Consider the following 19,572-nt stretch of genomic DNA (forward strand, 5'->3'; position numbering starts at 1 on the left):
AGCAGAAGAGTCGGATTTATTAATAATATGTTCTTCACAATTGGAATCCTTATAATGTCACCATAGTTTAAATTTCTGGGTAAGAGTTCACTAGCATCTGTATATTTGCCAATTGACAGAAATATGGCAGCTTTGTTTCTCCAAAAGATACAGATCCTTGGACCAGAAGGATCTACATCACCTGAGAGCTTGTTAGAAATACAAAATCTCAGTCCTCCTTACCCCGCACACCTGCTAAATCAGATTCTGCATTTTACTAAGACTCTCAAATTCTTTGCCAAGCTGTGAACCTAAAGTTAATGGGAGAGAATCTTTCCAATCCCAGAGAGTGATTAGTGGTGCTCCTAGAAAGGGAAGGTAAAATTGAAATTGTTTTTCTGCTTTTGAGTAAACTTGAAATTGTCTTTCTGCTTTTGAGTCATTTATATAAGTGTATTAAAAAAGATAGTCATGAATATAAGCAGATTAAAGAGATATTTTTCCAGTCCTGTTCAAATTAGCATTAATGACCTTCATATAGCTATTCATGGTGTATAGAAGTTCCTAATATTTACTAGAAAACACTCTTTGGAAAATTTTGTAATCACTATGGGGATAGGAGAAAGAAGAGGTTGTAATGGCAAAAAAAATCTCAGAAGGTATTAATTGATGTTTTTCCCCAAACTAGGGCTAGCTGGATAACGAAGGAATTATTAATAGCAGGATTGAGGGAGAGTCCTTAGGAAGATTGATTCTAGCCTACTGTCACTTTCTATTCCTGCTGGAAACACCTCTGTGGCACAGAGGTAGACATGATGGGCTACTGTGACCATGTGATCAACTAAGTTGTACCCCATGTTTTGACAATCACAATGGAACCAGTGGATCCTTGCACTTTCTGTATTTATAAAATTATGAAGTTGAAAGGAACTTAAATACCATTTTCTGAACTCATAGTTCAATAAAAGTGTTCCTTCTGAAACATGCCGCTCACACCTGGTAGCACATCTATTTAAAAAAAAAAAAAAGCTGGGAAATCTCTCTTATTCTCTTCCAGGCTGAAAATGATCACTCCTTTCACTCTTCTCAGGCAATGGCTTCTTGATCCTTTTTCAGACACAGTTATCTTCCCCTAGCAAGCTCTCTTTTTGTACTCTCAGCTTCAATTACCTCAATTTGCTTTAGCCAGGTTATCCTAGGGATGGGAGGAAATGCTGTTCACAAATGGTAGAGTTTATTTTTACCAGGACAGCAGAGGCCAGAGTTGGATTGAAAAATAAAAGGAAGTTTATTTTATGGGTACTTGATGACCACAAGGAACTCAAAAGTCTTTTCTCTTCTAAAAAAAGGAAGAAGGCCCAGCAACTTAGAATAATACAGTCATTAGAATTTCTCACTTCTTGTAACTTACTGCTTCCAGGAAGACAGAGAGGCTCCCGCTATCACATTAATAAGATGGTATAAGAATCATTACTTAAAAAGTATTCTAAGATCTGATCTACACATGGAATTCATGGGCATAAGTTTGTTTTGGTTTAGTTTTTTGTAGTATTAAAAAGTTGAGGATGGGTGAGGTGGCTCACACCTGTCATCCTAGCACTTTGGGAGGCTGAGGCAGGAGGATTGCTTGAGCCCAGGAGTTTGAGGTTACAGTGAGCTATGATGATGTCACTGCACTCTATCCTGGGTAGCAGAGCGAAACCCTGTCTCAAAAAAAAAAAAAAAAAAAAAAAAATTGAAAGCAACTTGAATATCCAACAATAATGAAAGAGTGAAATAATCATGATACAACCTTTTTGTAAAGCATTGCAAATCCAGGAGTGGAAACTTTCTTATAATACTGAGAGCACTAAAAATAACTGCAAAATATTATGGCTGTGTAATTGCTACGTAGAAATTTCATATGCAAAAGTGAAAGCAAAACTTTACAAATGTCAGTCAGTGAAATTTAATAAATAAAATAGACATAAGCCTGACAAATGCATCTCAAATATGCAGAACATAATAGTTTTCATGGTCAAATAAATTTTTAACTGCCTTTGGGCACCTAACATGTAATAAAGTACAGGAGCTGCTAACTTCAAAATAAAAATTACAGTAGAGTTTCATTTATCATATTGCTTTTTATTTTCCACGCTTTTTTGTAACATTATCAAAACTTTTATAATTTAAAAATGGATGAAGGCTACTATTTACAGCAGTTTTGTGGACTGGATAAACTAAAAACCTTCTTGCTACCAAACTGCTAGAAAATGCTGGAAGAACCATATTAATATTGACTTTAAAATACATAGTTAAGTTTGAAAAGGGAATTCCCAGGGGTTAAAATTAAAGAAGAAATTGGAAAACAGAGCAATTAGCTGAAGTGGATGTCTTGGTTGTCCTGAGGGTAGTTTTTTATTACAGAGGAATGTTCAAGAGGGTTTTAAGAGTTGTACAAGAAAAAGAAATGAGGCTTTGTGTTAACAAAGAGGCAAGGAGTGATAACTTCTTGAAGCCTGGGACAATCAAAGGCTGCAACTTAAACAGAAATGTGAACAAGAGTAATTTACTACCACTCATGAGGTAATAACATAGCAACTTGTCTGTTTCTTCTTGGACTCTGGGTAAGAAAAAAATAATCTCTTAGAAAATTCATAATTTTGCACCTTCCCTTACATTGGGTTGAAGATACGGTTTGCTGTTTTAACAATAGGATATCTTGGGGAGGGGAAAAGTCCTGATTTTTAGCATCTGCTAATTTATTTGGTGAAAGTACTACTACTAGGGGTGATTTCTGGCTACCAATCTGATGTCACAAACTAGAAAATGGGGAAAGTCTGCTGACACAGCCAGTGTAAGCTAGTTTTATCTAGCACCCCACTGGTTTAAAGAGTGAACTCATACCATTTAAATAACCTAGCAAGAATGAGAAGGGAAGGCTGCATCTTCAGTAAGATGGTGAATTAGAAAAAAAAATTGGCACATTTAATATATTTATTTCCTATTTATACTTTAACTTTGCAACTTAAAATACAAAAATTTTTATATATACACTTGGCCTCATCTAGAATTCCAGTTTAACTGCATCCCATTCATACAGTTTAGGAAACCCTAACAAGAAAAGTTAATAACAATGAATTTCTTTGTGACTCATAATTTCTCTAGTGCATCGGCAAAGCAAATACAAAATTGATCTGAAAAAGAGATTCTCAACCTAACTTGCACAGGAATCCAGGGCAACTAATGAGTTCAGAATACAAAGACTTAAAATATACAGTGAAACAAACTATATAAGTCAATATTAGCAGAGACAAAAATCAGCAGCATTAAACCCTCAAAAACTATAAAGATTGTATACATGTGTATTTGTCTGTGTGTCTGTTTGTATAAGTATATAAGTGTTATTCCATGTCTTTAATGATGATAGTACTATTTGTGCTTTCCACATCTTCTTGAATGAGTTTTAAGGCTACATTTTTGTCAAGGAAGTTCTTAATTTCACCCAACTTTCAAACTCATTTGCACAAACTTTGTTAATTTCTCATTATTTAATTTTTTGTTGTAGGTACAGCTAAGGTCCATTGCTTATTTCTAAGACTGCTTAATTATTAATATATCTCATTCCTTTTTAATTATATTATCAATTCTGCTAGAGGTGTTTTTTTTAACTTTACTTCAGAATATTACGGGGGTACAAATGTTTTGGTGACATAAATTGCTTTTGTACCATTTGAGTTAAAGTTATAAGTGTGTCCATCACCCAGATAGTGTGCACTGTACCCATTAGATGTGAATTTCTCCATCCCCTCCACCCCCTCCCACCTGCTTAATTTCCAATGAGTGTTTTTTTAAATTTTTTTTATTTCAGCATATCATGGGGGTACAAATGTTTAGGTTCCATATATTGCCCTTGCCCCACCTGAGTGAGAGCTTCAAGCATGTCCATCCCCCAGACGGTGCACACCTCACCCATTAGGTATCTGTATAACCATACCCTCCTTCCCCCTCCCATCTGCCTGACACCCGATGAATGTTATTACTATATGTGCACTTAAGTGTTGATCAGTTAATACCAATTTGATTGTGAGTACATGTGGTGCTTTTTTTTCCATTCTTGGAATACTTCACTTAGTAGAATGGGTCCGAGCTCTATCCATGATAATATGAGAGGTGCCGTATCACCATTGTTTTTTGTGACTGAGTAGAACTCCATGGTATACATCTAGCACATTTTATTAATACACTCATGTATTGATGGGCACTTGGGTTGTTTCCACATCTTTGTGATGAGTGTTATTTCCATATGTGTGCATAAGTGTTAAACAATTTCAAAGAACATGTTTTTCATTTTGCTGAACTTAAATATTGTTTTTTAGAGTTCTAAGTTATTAATTTCTGGTTATGCCCTTATTTTCTTAGTATTCCTTTCTTGGATTGTCTTTGGAATATAAATATATTAGTCTTTTAAAAATTTTCTTGTGATGGGGCTATAAGTTATTCAATTTCATTTTTTCAAGAATCCACTTCTAAATCTACCTATTTCTCTTTATTGCCACTTTTGTTCCAGCCTAAAAATTTGAATGTTTACAGAGAATAGAACACCAAATATTACTTTGTTTATAAAGCTCATATATGCTTGACTCAGACAAGAATAGCATGGGAAAGAATATCACAGCCATGAGATTTTACCTATGAGGATAGCTGCAAAAAATATTCAATAAAATGTTCGCAAAGAAAATTCGGTAACACTTTTAAAAATACAATGTAAACAAGTTGTGTTTATACCAGAGAAGCAACTGTGGTTCAACATATGTAAATATATTATGACATTCCCCATTGCAATATAGTAAAGGAGTAAAATCATATGATTAGCTCAGTAGTGCTATGAATGAATAAGTAACTCATCTCAGCTGCTGTTAATATGGATTTTATTGTGATATATCAAAGATTAATTTAAATCATAGAGCTGCCTACCTAAAGGAGCTGTCTCTCCTTTAGGTACAAAAGAGAGGGCTGGAAATAGAATGCAATCTCTTCTTAAATGAAATGAAATCTTAGTATTTTTACTTAAATATATTAAATTCACACCAAAACCATAAACTTTGGAATTTGTTTACTATGAAAGATAATGATAGTTTTTAAATAATATGTATATATGTATACATTTATTCAAGGGAGAAGTTGAATAGCAATGTCATAATGTGATATTAAAATTATGTCTATCAGAGATATTCATTATTGACAAAAATGTCTCAAAAATGCATATAATGTTAACTCAGTGTTTAGTAATTTATTTCTTGATTGGCAAATAGTATCTCATGTATTATGCATATAATCAATATATAAATGCTTTTTAATATTTTAATTATTTATTAGTAAGTAATATAATTTAGGTATGTGTGTCTGTGTATATATGTGAAGAATATATGTACCTGATCATATACTTGTTCAAGTTTCCCTTTGAATATCACATGAAGTGATTTTGACCATTTCTTGTAAATGATTCATTCATATACCTTTGTATATTAATAAAGTACATTTCATCTGCTTCTCTGGAACTAGAAAGAGTGAGGAATAATTAACCGAGGTGGAGGAAGATGAAGATGTGTGCTAATTTTTCAGAAGAGGCCGTGAGAATGTTTTTCTTATTTTCTTACTGTCTTACACTTGCTTACTACCTGAGTATGCCAGTTCAGAGTCTTGAGAATTGCAGATGAGTTTAAGTATTTCCTGAGGAATAGAGATCTGATAACACAAACCAAGCTAATTTATCTTTTTCTTATATCATTTTTTTGGGACATTTAAAATCCATTATTAATTAATGCTGAAAAATCTGCGTTTATTCCTAGACACACAGAGAACTGGAATATGGGACATATTTGGATGAAAACATGCTGTTCCTGTACTTGGAATTCACGTTTTCATTTGGTGTGAGAGATACAGTCTGACTTAGATATAGTCCCTGCTTTCAAGGAACTTGACAGATTTCTAAAGTAGACAATTAAGTTCACAATAAACACTGGCAACTCCAAGCTATGTGCCGAGAAAAGGTAGAAATAGAGAAATCTAAATTTTTTTCTCTAATATGTATCAGATTATTAATTTGTACTTGTATCTGAGATCATCAAAATCCCATATATAGAAGTCACCAGAACATACCAAATTTTTGTAAGCTAAATTCTATCATCTCATGAGATTTTTATGAGTAAAGTGTATTATAGAATGCCAGAGAAATCTAGAAGGGGTGACTTGAACTCACTACATAGGAAGATTTTGATAACTTAATTCATTAATTACACGTGCACTTTCTATGTGTTCTTAGCTCAAGCACCTCTTAATTCTGTGTTTTTTCTATTCCAAATTTGGAAAATATAATAGCCCACATTAGAATATTTGCAGGGCACACCATTCTTAAAATATACTTCCCTTTATTCTTAAGTCTATGTGATTATTAACTATTCAACGCCAATGTCTCAATTCTGTGTTATTTATTATGGCCTGATATACTTTAACGTAAAATAGCCTTTCAAATTGAGAGTTCTTATTCTATAAATTTAAATAGCAACCAATTTTACCAATTGCAATCAATTTAAATTAAATATACTGTAGCATAATACCTTAAATTATCATTAAAATGTATAGATTATATATTTGGAAATGTTCTCCTCCATAACTGAAAATATTGGAGACCATTTCTCTTCTTTCTCTTCTTTTCTCCTTCCTTTCTCACCACCCCTAACCCCACTGACCTATCACCATAGAAGAAAGCATAATTAGGGAGCAAAGTTAATAGGGAGAATTATCTAAGTTTAACCTTATTGCTGAAAATAACTTACCTGCTATTCTTTTGCATGGATGATATTTGATGAGAATAACTCATTTCCAGACCAGGAATTATTACAGATCATGAAGATGAAAATGCCTCACAGCCAAAATAGAGCAAAGGCCAAAGGAAATAAAATTAAAACTACAGGGTCATCGTGTTCCCTGGACATAGAATAAAACCTGAACCACGAACTAAAAAATCTTAAATAATAAAATAAGGAGTCCTCCAAATCGCAATATTCAACATTAGCTTTGCCAATGTGATTAACATGAACAACAAAGCATGACTAGGAAAAAATGCCAAGTGTTAAAATATACCAAAATGGTAACTTGGGCTTGCAGTGGTCTGGCACATAGATAATCAGCCACATTTGGCAAGTCAGTATGATTAGCTTAGGGTCTTCAGAAATCCCTTCTCAGATTAACGCCTCAAGGAAATGAGGCTGCATGTATTTTTGGTGAATATTTTCTTTGCTATCCTTCTTTGGGAACTAGGTCAGCCCTGAATGCCTCTCTTTTTTGAAGCTTACCATGTGTTGTAAGACTGATAGTATCTCTTTTCAGCTGTGATTACAGATATGGCAGGAAAAGTTGCTTCTATTTTCTGTTATGTTTCCAGTTCTACTTTGTATTGAGGCTAAAACACTCATTTTTGTCTAATTTCTCCTTATTTTTCCCCTTCCTCTCTTTTTGTTGTCACAAAATATGTGCAAATAAGCACTTGGGATCATTTTCTCTCCCTAGCTTTTGCATACTCTCTCTCTTTTTCTCTCTCTGTGTCACACATTCACAGCCATAAGCACACACACACACACACACACACACGCACACTTATCTGGAAATCAGACTTCTTGTCTATGCTCTCACTTTGACTTTCTTGGCTGCAAACCTTATAAGGCATCCCCAGGCCAGAGATTCACCCTCAATGAACACAGGAATGTCTATTTCACAGCTATCTTTTGGCCATAAAATAAGATCCATTTTAGAAGAAAATACTTAAAATCTGCCTGGTGTAATTCTAGTTTTGTCCCTATATACCTTTCAAATGATAGTGTAATAAAGACTTTACTTAACAAACAAAACCTGGTATTTCAAATGTGGGCTTGTAGGCCGGGCGCAGTGGCTCACGCCTGTAATCCTAGCACTCTGGGAGGCCGAGGTGGGCGGATCGTTTGAGCTCAGGAGTTCGAGACCAGCCTGAGCAAGAGCAAGACCCCATCTCTACTAAAAATAGAAAGAAATTATATGGACAGCTAAAAATATATATAGAAAAAATTAGCCAGGCATGGTGGTGCATGCCTGTAGTCCCAGCTACTCGGGAGGCTGAGACAGGAGGATCGCTTGAGCTCAGGAGTTTGAGGTTGCTGTGAGCTAGGCTGACGCCACGGCACTCACTCTAGCCTGGGCAACAGAGTGAGACTCTGTCTCAAATAAAAAAATAAAAAAAAAATAAAAAAAAACAAATGTGGGCTTGTAGAACTATTCTAGATAAAATCAGTCATCTGTGGAGGATCATCTCTAAGTCTCACTAAATTATCTGATAAATAAGTGTCCTCTTTTAGTCATCTCTGATACATAATAAACTTAAACCTTATTTTATTATACTAAAATTGTTAAGGTGACCTCCTTTAGAAACTTCTGCATTTGTGTTGTATAGCACATTTCACTCATAATTGTTATCTGTGGGGAATAAAGGGGTTCATAATTCATCTCTCAAATACTGAGAAGGTTCTTCTAGCAGCATAATTTGGCAAAGTTGCCAATACAACACCAGCCTGTCCTGAGAACCAGAGGCCACACAGAGAAAACACTCAACTGCTGCCTTTCAGCCCAGCAGGTGCAGGTCAATATAGAACTTCGCTTATGGATGTGGTCCATGAGATGGGGATTCTGACCACAGCAGTCCACTGCAGCATGTATTTAATGTTCTTTTGAACTAATTATTTCCATCTCATCCTGAGATTTTTGTTTTACGTTGTTTGTTTTTTCCCCTATTTTTCCCAACTTTACCTAGACCTTTTTACCACCTAGCTTACTCTTCTGTTTCTTTTAAAGGAATATTTGAATTTGTCATGTGGAGCAAAAGAAAAATGTAAAACCATACACTCTCATTCCTATATTAAGACATATCTTTTTTCAAAAAAAATTTTTTTTTCAGACAGAGTCTCACTCTGTCACCCCAGCTAGAGAGTACGGTGGGGTCATCATTGCTCAAACTCTGGGCTCAAGTGGTCCTTCTGCCTCACCCTCCTCAGATGGTGGAACCATGCTGGCTAATTTTTCTTTTCTTTTTTTTTTTTTGAGAGACTGAGTTTCACTGTTATTCAGGCTGGTCTCGAACTCCTGGCATCAAGCAATCCTCTTGCCTTGGCCTCCCAAAGTTCTAGGATTATAGGCATGAGCCACCACACCTGGCCATAAGACATATTTTAAGGTGGATATTAAAATGTATAAGACACTATAGATTAAAATCCACTTTTGAAACAATAAATCACTTAAATGTAAAGTTTACAGTGAAGATGTAAATCACTTCCCCCACATCCAATTAATGTGATACCAATTCAAGTTAAAAAAATAAAATTCACTTTCTGATTTTTTAATGTAATACTAACAAAAATTGTAAATAAAAATAATTTTTTTTAAATTAGAGTCTTTCTAGTTCTATGATTATTATGGAAAAATAATACTTTGAAGCATCAAAGTGGTACTGACTGAACAATCTTATATAAATGTTTTCATAGGGAAGAGGTGTAATTAAAAAGTAGACACTTTGCAAATATTTGTTTAATAACTTTTTAAGCAACAAAGATTTTAGAGATCTTAAATGGAACTTGCTTACTCTCGAGTGACCCATTTATAAAAATAAAAGGAATAATTTTTTTTATTTTGTTTGTTCAACTTGTTTTTATAATTCTATACACAGTTAGGAAATATAGATAGGGTATGTTGTGGTTATTAACCTCTAAAATGTTCTCATAACATACCAATAATTGAATTCCTTCACCAATATACTTTCTCTAAATTAAAAGTAGTAAAGTGATTTTTATTCTGAGTATAATTACATATTTGTCACACCAACCTACTTAGATATGCCATATTTCTCTCTTACTGCAGTATCTTTCTTTTGTTTTTTAAACTGCCTTCTGAATTTTAAGAAATAGAGGGGAAAATTATTTGATAGACCACAAACAAACTCTTCCCTACAGGGAAGATTGTACACACTTAGTGCAAAGTAGAGTAAAAAAATCACAAACTTGTCAATATAAGTATATAGTAGCCATAAAACCAAGTTCTTGTCATAACTGTCATATGTCAATCATTTAATAGTGATCCATTAAGTAAAAAATGCTCACTTTTTAAGTAAATTTTTCCCAGAATAACTTCACTCTGTAGTTTTATAACTATAATATTGAAGATAATGTCATTATTTGATAAACCCTAAATTGACTTTTTTTTCTTTTTTGACAGTGTCTGCCTGTGTTGCCCAGCCTAGAGTGCAGAGGTTTCATCATAGCTCACTGCAACATCCAACACCTGTGCTCAAGTGATCCTCCTGCTTAGCCTCCCCAAGTAACAGGGAGGCAGACACATGCCACCATGCCTGGCTAATTTTTAAATCTGTTTTGTAGAGACAGGGTCTCACTCTGTTGCTCAGGCTGGTCTCAAACTCCTGGCCTCAAGTGATCCTCTCGCCTTGGCCTCTCAAAGTGTATTTTTCTTTTAAATGAGACACAATTTAATTTCAAATTCAGTTTAAATTCATCATTTTACTCAGTATCTTATTGTCATATGATCTTACTTTTTATAATAGTATGTATTTAGAAGAAATGGCTATCGGTAACAATTCTGAAAAAAAAAAAAAAAAACACAACTTTTAACACACTGGAATGAATTACCTAGGAAAAAATGATCTTTGACTCAGACACCTGTAGAAAAGAGAAACTATTTTACTATAATATGGTTAAGAACCAATCTTACATATTCATAAATGCTTTTTCTTAATAAATTTTCTTATCTTTGGATGTTGTTTACTTGTTAAGCAGTTTTCTAAAGTAAGAATGACAAACTCTTTGTGAACTTTAACCTAATTTCAAAGAATCAACAGTTTTTACAAGGCCAGTAATTCATGGCATGGGGCAAGGCTTCCACGAATGCTTCTTCCCTTTTTTGGTGATATGTTACTGTAGAAGCATTCAAGAAATTCCTGAGCTTAAACAACATACCAAATGAGACAGAAATAAGTGTTCTCCCTGGCACTCCTCAACTTTTAAAATGAATTAATGGCCATCTAAATTTGCTCATTTTATTGCCACATAAAATGTCAAGCAGATTGCATCAGCAGAGGCTTAATGGTAAGAAACAGAAAGGCTGAAGTTTTGAAGATGTTGACATATGAAAAACGATTAGAATTGTAAGCCCAGAATGGAAACAACTGGGGAAAAGTGCATCCTCAGGGTTGCAAGGTGGGTCTCTGGGTCTCCCGCTGGTTTCTTGGAGGACAGCTCTGGCAGTGGTGCATGAAGCCACGTTTTCTCTATGAAGACAAGCTTTTGGTGTAATTATCAGCAAAGTGATTTTAGAGGTGGCTGAAAGAGACCTCTATCCTCCAAAATGTGTCAATCTAGTACTTTAAAGCTGGAATAGATTTTAGATTTTACCCCATATTTCACTATCTTTAAAAAATACAAGTTTAAATTTTGTGAAAAGATCAAAGCATCCATCATCCACATTATTTTTATTTTTTTATATTGTTTTACTAGTTGTACATATTTACATCTAATATATCTATAAGCACACTTATTCATTTCACAAATGTTTATTTTGTGCCTACATGTCTGATTTAGGGAATTAAAATTGTGAGTTAAACAGACGCAAACCTTGCCTCTTAAGAGGTTATGATCTCGTGAAGAATATAGATATTAAGGAAGTGATAGCACATTTTATTAATTGCAATGATAAGTTAATATAGCATGATAAGTTTTCTACATTCCTTCCTAATGTTTTTAAATAATCATATTTTACGTCTGGGTATTTTACCATTAAGCTAATGAAACATAATGTAATCATATCTCCAACCCACACCCTCAGCTCTGTATGCATTTTTTTCTAATAATGAGGAAGCTGAGGTCCATTGGGAATAATAGACATCAGTTGAAGATAGATACCCACGACAACTTCATCCCTATAAGAATGTCAATATGCCAGACAATGAAGGCATCTCTAAGTCCTGTTCTCACCGGCATCCATCTGGATGGAGTAGGGATGGAGAAGAGAGATCCCCAGTGTGTGCTTGAGGAGGGGGAAAGAGGTTGAATTCCTGTGAGGCAGGGAATTGTGAAATACAGCAGGAAATGGAGACAAATTTTACCTACTTCACAGCATTTTGGAGGCACAACCCTGTACCTTGGAAAGACTCATTGACATTCTCTAATGCAAACTAGTAAGCTGAGTATCTTAGAATTGTAAACAGTACTACAATTTCATCTATATGCATTGCTAGAGAGAATGGGAAGGTGTGTGAAGAAACCTAACTTGTGAGTGATGAGAATCTATTATGTGCTCCCCTTTTCACTTGTATTTTCTCATTTATGCTCCACTAGTAACGGTATGGATGGGCTATACCTGTCCTCATTTTTTGAAGACCAAAATTAGGCTAAGAGATTAAGACAATTGTTCAAGATATAAGGAGTAAAAATGTAAACCCTTGTATATCTTATTCTACTGAACTTTTCAGGACCAAAATATCATCAATAAGTACCTGAAAATTATCTGTAGGCCAATTGGCAATAAGTTCATTTTTCTTTCTATATAGAGGCAGAACTTGTTTGCATATCTAGTCAGTAGATTTTAGAACTGTATTAAGTGCTGTGCCATTAAAGTGACTCATAAAATTATTACTAAAATCTAACTGCAACAATTTATTTCACACATTTTTGTTGTGTTTGTTTCTACATCTAGGTACATATGAGATGAAAGGGAAGCTATCCTAAAATCTGCAAGGTGGAAATCATCATTGAAAAATGTGATTTCCATTATGCTGGCTATGGAACATAATTCAATAAATAATGAGTCATAATAATATCTTATTTGTGCTTTAGTAGGCAATGCACTTTAACCTAAACCAGAATATTTTAAAACTACTTATGGATATACCTGGAGAGTATTTGAATAGGAATTAACACAAAGAACCTCATGTGTTTCTGCCAACTTTGGCTTAGTGAAAATGAGCATATAACCAAGAAAACAAGTTAATATTTGAAGACAACAGTAGTTAAAAATCTATGCTCTTTTAATAAAGAGCCCAGTATATGTCAATTAAGATCTTACAAATTTTTTAAAAGATTGTATTTGTCCTAACATTTATTAAAACTATAACAATCCACATATTATGGTAAAGATACAATGTGCATCAAGCAGAGCAATGGGAAAGAATAGAAAGTCCACCATGATTGCGAAAGTAAATACAGATTTATAATTAAATAAAATTATTTCATATACAAGGACAAAAGAATCATTTTATCAATAAATTATGTTGGAACAATCGTCTAACCATTGAAGAAAAAAGTTAGATTCTTCTACTGTAAAATATTCCAGAAATATTAACAATGTAACGTCTAAAAAATAAAGCTATGAAAGTGCCAAAGAATAACAGGAGTGATTATTTATATAATCTTCAGGTATCTGTTTTATAAATATTCTTTAAAAAGACAAACATGAGAAAGGATGAGCTAGAACAGAACCCCGGCTTGTTTGGATTCAGTTCAAGGTAAGAGTCTGTGAATGTAGCCCTGCCTGCTTTCCACTGGTTTCTCAGGGACATGTATCTGCAGCTCAATGTGCAATAATGCTGGCCCAAACTAGGAAATGCACCAGCCCAGGAGTGCAAAATCTTCCATCACTACATTTGAGGTGAGTGGCTGGGAGCAGGAGCATATCAAAACTCAAGGTTTCACCTTATTACCCATCGTCTTGCTGAAACGCAGATCCACACACCCACATTTATTCTTGTCTCATGGCCTTCCACAAAGGAAATATTGATATATTGAAATATATAGGGAATTTAAAAATTTTCCAAATATTAAAAACTTTATAAAGATGATATTTGGAGGTATTTTTAAAGTCTCTTTGCATATCAAGTTTTAAGAATAAAATCAGCCCCTCCATAATGAACAGAAACTTTTGAATAAATGAAGAACTAGTGGTTGTATTCTGTTGTAGGTAGGCCAACGAGATAAAATGATATGAGTTGAGCAAAGAAACTTTTTGGGAGAACTGATCTTGAAGGAAGAACCAGGAACAACACACCTGATCTTCTAAAACAACAGGTTCTAAGACAAAAATAAATTGTTAGGATTAGTAAGGGAGACCTCAAGTCTTAGAGTCCAAGAGTCCTTGGTTTGAATCGCTAATGTTACTAGTCTTACACAATTCCATCAAGGTATTTGAGCCACAGTTCTCTTAGCTATAAAATGGGGGAAAATAAAAGTATTTAAGTAATTGGGAGAATTCAAATTATAAATTATAAAGGTGCTTAGTACATGACTTTATGATTAGTATTAGCACAATCATAATCTTTCTATCCTATTTCTATATCCCATTTTCCAAAAAAAAAAAAGAAGCATGTAAGTTCCTCTTGAGAAAGAAAATATAATAATATCAGAATGTTAATGTTGCCTTTAAGAATGGAAGTCAGCCTTTTTTCTCTTGTTCTTATTGTTCTTACACTCCCGAAAACCAAAGAGAATAAGACAGTAATTCCTCCATCAGTAATAAATTGGTAGTATATATTCTTTTATATGCATTAAGACCTTTCATATTATTTATTTGCTTCATACATTCATTAAATAGTCACTAAATCATGAAACAATTATTCCTGTGAAAATTAATTAAGGTCAGAAAATAGTAGCTGATGTAAATGATTCTTACTAAGCTTTTTATAGAGGCACACTGTTTTTAAAAACTATAAATATTATTTTTAATTATGAGGTTAAGTAAACATTCTCATTTTTTTATCCCACTGCAAAAACTTGTAAGTACACACAGAGATAAAAATTTTTAAAAGTGACTTCTAACATTTTTTTCTGAAATCTGAACACATTCAATGCTTTTGTTCAGTGAACCTGTATTTTCACAATTGAAATCTCTGTGTGGTGGTTTTAACTCCTTTTGGATGCCTAATGGGCATATCAACATTATTATGTCCAAAAGGAAGTTTTATTTCTCCCTAAAATCTTTTCTTTCTTCAGTCCTTCCTATCTCAGAGAATGATGCCAGTATTCACAGTTTCTGCAGCCAAAAATGTAGTAGTCAACCTGGATTCCTCTCTTTTCTTCCCTTAACCCCTAATTTATAAGCAAGCTCTGTGGACTATCATTCAAAATGTATTTGCAGTCTGTTCAATTTTTCTCTCCTTCCTATGCTTCCAAGTTACCATCATCTGGAATTGAGCTACTACAATGGTTTTCTAACTGGTCTGTCTGCTTCACTCTTTCCTATGCAATCTACGTTCTACATTGCTGTCCAAATTATATATTAAAATTTAGATTATATTCTGATAGTAAATACTTGTGTAGAGTTTATTATGTGAGAAATAATGTTGCATGTATTGTACTTTTTAAAATTATTCCTCAGAACAACATTATTATTAGATACCATTTTACACACGTGGAAGCTGAACCATGTAAAAGCTGAACCAAGTAGCTACCCAAATTAAACAACCAGTACTTCTAACTCTAGGTCTCATACCATTAAGCACTAAACTAACAACTTCTAATCATATTATTCTCCTTCTTAAAATTCTTCAATGGCTTTCATCACACTTTGAATAAAGTTCAATACTCACAAGGTTGTAATAAAGTGAGCATGTCTTGTACAGTGCCTAGTACACAATAAATATTTAATATAATATAATAAATATATTATATTAAATATAATTAAATTATATTTAATATAATTGTCACCCCCAGCTAGAAGATTGGTGTGTTATTCCCAAATATTATTACAGCAGATTCTCACTAAATATTCTGTGCATTGAAAGTTTGAGCAAGTCATTTACTGAGCACCCAGGAATGAAGGTCATGTGTAACGAAAGCTGACATCCACATTCTTCAAGTTCTTTATGTTTTCTGGCATGGTATATATCTCCGTAACAGAAAGGGAGAAGTAAGAATTATTTCTGGTGCAAGTGGAGATATGTTTTTTAAAAAGTTGTGCAGAGCTTTTTCTAGCAAAAATTCTCTGCTTTTTTGGGGACCAAAGGGGAGTGTAGCTCCATGTAAGGTAGGAGGTGTAGCTACCTGTAAGGCGTATCGAAGATCTGGCACACATACAAATATCTCATAACATAAATTTTTTCCAACAGTACAAAATAAATTTAACTCATCGCTTTCAAACTAAAAAAAAAAGCGTACTTAAAAATCTTAACAAGCAATATGTAACATCAACTTTATACTACTCAATTTTGTATATTTAGATATATAAGTTGCTATTTAGTATATTATGGGCTGTTTGAATGTTCTGTCTAAATAAAAACTACGTGTACACATACACACCCACACGCATGCACACATGCTCACACATACACACAGAGTCTTAAGGCTTTAAATAGGTTTACTTACATCCTAATGCCTCTCTCCATCTCCCTAAAAGATTTTACATGAATTCTTCAAACATGAGTGATTTCCAGAGCAATCCCTAAAGTTTAAGAAAAGACTCCTGGATTTGTTACCTTTTTCAGTAGACCCAGTAATTCCATTATTTTGCTGGAGAACCTTTAAATCTGTGGAGTCTAATTTTAGAAGGGTGAAGTTAACCCAAATGTATGCAGCGGAAGCCTGGGCAAACCATAGAGCTCTCCATGGTGCTGCCAGAGATGCATCTCTCATGTATTCACTCATTTCAGACAATGAAAATTGACATTTGTCTGGCCCACTGAAGATATTTTGGATCCTACTACCTTGATTTAACAGTTCCAACTATTCCCCCCAGTTGCCTTGAATTCCAACTTCATTCATCTGGTTCATAAGCATCTCATCAGTCTACTTCTTAATTTTATGGAACCTATTGCACAAATAATTTACAAAGAATACTATACTAAAAATATTAGGAGAACCATTATGAATAAGCCTAGAATTCCATTCTGAACAAATGTACAATAAAGTATATGTAATAATATATCCACACAAATCATTGTATTTTAAATGATACTAAGTAAAAAAAAAAAAAAGAACAACATACAAAATATGTGGTGGTATGTACATGTATAAATTTCTACAAGAATAACTAAGAAGGTGAAATGGTGGAAAATTGTGTGTACAGGTTCAGAGTGTTACTATTCAATTTGACAGTTTTGTGTGTTTTTATTTTTAACATCTTTAACAATTTCTGATAAAACCATAAGTCCTTAAAAACAGATACCATACACTTATGTGAAATCTAGATTAGCCCCAAAATGAAGAAAAACTAAGAGTTTTTTTGATAACATGATAAGTACTTCACTTTTTTAATAATCAGATCAATGTTCTTAATTTCTATTCTGAAGACCTTAATTCTAGGTCTTGTTCTATCACTTATTGCCTGCATGCCTCTGTTGATCTCAGTTTTCTTATCTTTAAATTGAAAATGTTGGACTTGATAATCCTTTAGTTCTGTATCAGTTTAGAGGACCTACAGTGCTCTGATTTAAAATGCTCTCAATAAATATTCCTCTTACTAATATTGTCAGACATGCAACGTGATGTGCAACAGATCACCAAAGGCACATGGAGTTTTTAAAACTATAATTTCTTAAATACACATCCAAATAATGCAATAAAATACTTAAATAGTGCAAAAAATTTTATATTCATTACAAGAAAATAGCAGTACAATCAGTGATTTAGTGGTAGGTAAAGTTTGATTAAAATTATTTTCTAATTCCATCAAATATAACTTATCAAATATCTGCCACTTACAGAAATACTGGAATATATGATCCAAGTTATGGTGAATGAATCACTCCTTCTCTAATTTTTTTAATTATAATTAAGAGGTTCTATCAATAAACATTGTCCCCATAGAAGTTTCTTACAATCTTTTATCCCCAAAGTGGTCATAATTTGAAAAGAGGTGGTTCTTTTTGGACAAGAAAATTAAAATTATTTTTATTATTCTTGAATAATTCAATAATATGATACAATAAATATATTTAAGATATAATGTAATTAAACAATTATAGGTATATCTGCATATAATGCATACATTATACATATATATGAAAAGAGAAAGTGACAGAGATACAGCGACAGTGAAAAAATGATTAATAAAAATTTCATCTTGCTGTATGTCATGAATCCATGAAAAAGGGGGGAAAGTAGATAAGAAAGTAGTGGTAGTATAAGGGGTGCTAGTTCACCATTGTTTTTTGTGGATGAGTAGAACTCCATGGTATACATATACCACATTTTATTAATCCACTCATGTATTGATGGGCACTTGGGTTGTTTCCACAACTTTGCAATTGTGAATTGTGCCGCCATAAACATTCGAGTGCAGATGTCTTTATTATAGAATGTCTTTTTTCACTTTGGGTAGATGTCTAGTAGTGGCATTGCTGGATCAAATGGTATTTCTATTTTTAGCTCTTTGAAATATCTCCAAATTACTTTCTACAAGGTTTGGGGGAAGGGCACACTTGTAGCCCTGGCTTGGGTGAGGCTAAGGCATTATACATAACCAAAATGTTTTGTACTCCCATAATATTCTGAAATAAAAAAAAAAGAAAGCAGTGGTAATATAGGTATTATCTTAAGTTATTAGCAAAGCAAGTATTTAAAAAAAGCCCTGCTGTTTTGAAAAACACTTTCTGGAAACAACCTGTTATTATTGATATAGACATATTAATGTGATGAAAGCCAAGAAATTATTGTGATCTTGTTTGGAAAATCACATTGAATATCGTGTATCATATTCAAGAAAAGAAACAACTATTTTTCTTTCTGAAACTCTGAAAATATAGTCTTCTAATCCCAAGTAAATAATCATGATTCAAAGCTCTAGTTAAAAAATAAGCTACTGATATTTTCTAACATAATAATCAAGATGAAAGAATTTTGATACATCTGCTCCCTCTTTTTTTTCACCAAAAATATGGCTTCAGGGTTTTTAAATAAGATTTTCCACATGAAGTTGACAGTGTTTATACATATTGGAACAATTTTGTTCACTTTTCTTTTCCATCCAGATTGATTCAAGGAAATGGGTATTAGAATAAAAAAAATCATGCTCACATTTAGATGAGTATTTATTGAACACAGATCGAGGTCTTTCTGAAGACAAGGACAACTTTGGCTCTAGCAGCGACTTCTGAAAAGCATCCAAGAAAATGTGCAGAAACAAATACTGGGTGTGTTATAAAATTTCCAAGGATGTCATAGGGCGTGATATGTTATGTAACTGTATGTTTACACACCAACATTCCTGTGGTTGTGTGAACGACAGAATATTGAGGGGGTAGGGAAGCTGGGCATGTGGTAAGGTAGAAATTTCTATCACAAAAGTAATTTTCTGTGCAAAGCATTTAAATTTCCATAAAATTAGGCCATTTGATGAGCTCTTCAAAACCTTTTCTAATTCCAAAATGACGTTTCCTTTATTTAGACAGATAGTATTTGCATTTTGATATAAACAAATCATATTTGTAGAAAAATACATAATTCGAAAACAGGTAACAGGCACTAGCTATTTGTGAGTGGACAAATTTTCAAATCTGGTTTAGTCAACATGTTCTTCCATGTTTCATCTCCTTGT

The 19,572-nt window shown here is 33.4% G+C and overlaps 1 long non-coding RNA gene across 1 annotated transcript in view; it reads right to left on the bottom strand.

Annotated features, from left to right (window-relative positions):
- The window catches only part of LOC138400171 (uncharacterized), a 197,014-nt gene that overhangs the window by 114,628 nt on the left and 62,814 nt on the right, over positions 1–19,572 (bottom strand). The window lies entirely within an intron of this gene.

Source organism: Eulemur rufifrons, chromosome 19 (assembly GCF_041146395.1).
Source record: "Eulemur rufifrons isolate Redbay chromosome 19, OSU_ERuf_1, whole genome shotgun sequence".
Classification (NCBI taxonomy): domain Eukaryota; kingdom Metazoa; phylum Chordata; class Mammalia; order Primates; family Lemuridae; genus Eulemur; species Eulemur rufifrons.